Source organism: Penaeus monodon, chromosome 34 (genome assembly GCF_015228065.2).
Source record: "Penaeus monodon isolate SGIC_2016 chromosome 34, NSTDA_Pmon_1, whole genome shotgun sequence".
NCBI lineage: Eukaryota > Metazoa > Arthropoda > Malacostraca > Decapoda > Penaeidae > Penaeus > Penaeus monodon.
Genome location: NC_051419.1, coordinates 5,532,549 through 5,532,905, shown reverse-complemented (window position 1 = coordinate 5,532,905; position 357 = coordinate 5,532,549). Strand labels below are relative to the sequence as shown.

The window sequence follows — 357 nt, the reverse complement described above, 5'->3', positions numbered from 1 at the left end:
TACATACATAACTCTCGTCTCATATCTTCCCCCCCAAGACAAATTTTTCCCCCTCGACAATCCTTCTGCTTTAGAAGTAAAAAAAAAACAAAAAAACTCGCACCACAGGACTCGCGTCGGAGGCTCGAACGGCACACAGTAACTCTCTGGGAGCCACGCGTTCACTGAGCCCTCCTCCCCTCTCTCGCTGGACTGAGCTGCTCCCTGCTGAAACTGCGCTGGGAGAGGCGACGGGGGAAGCGAACCGCGCATTGTGCTCTCTCTGGTTTTCGGTCTCCGGTTATCTTGCTGTTTCCATGGGACGTGGATGGGGTTCGATGTTTGTTGTGGGTTGGAGGGGTATATTATGATTAGTTA

The 357-nt window shown here is 51.8% G+C and overlaps 1 protein-coding gene across 1 annotated transcript in view; it reads right to left on the bottom strand.

Annotated features, from left to right (window-relative positions):
* The window catches only part of LOC119594534 (zwei Ig domain protein zig-8-like), a gene marked incomplete in the record, with an annotated part of 82,515 nt that extends 82,189 nt beyond the window's left edge, over positions 1-326 (bottom strand). Inside the window, 1 exon segment of the mRNA XM_037943565.1 lies at positions 104-326.
* Between the last annotated feature and the right edge of the window lie 31 nt (positions 327-357).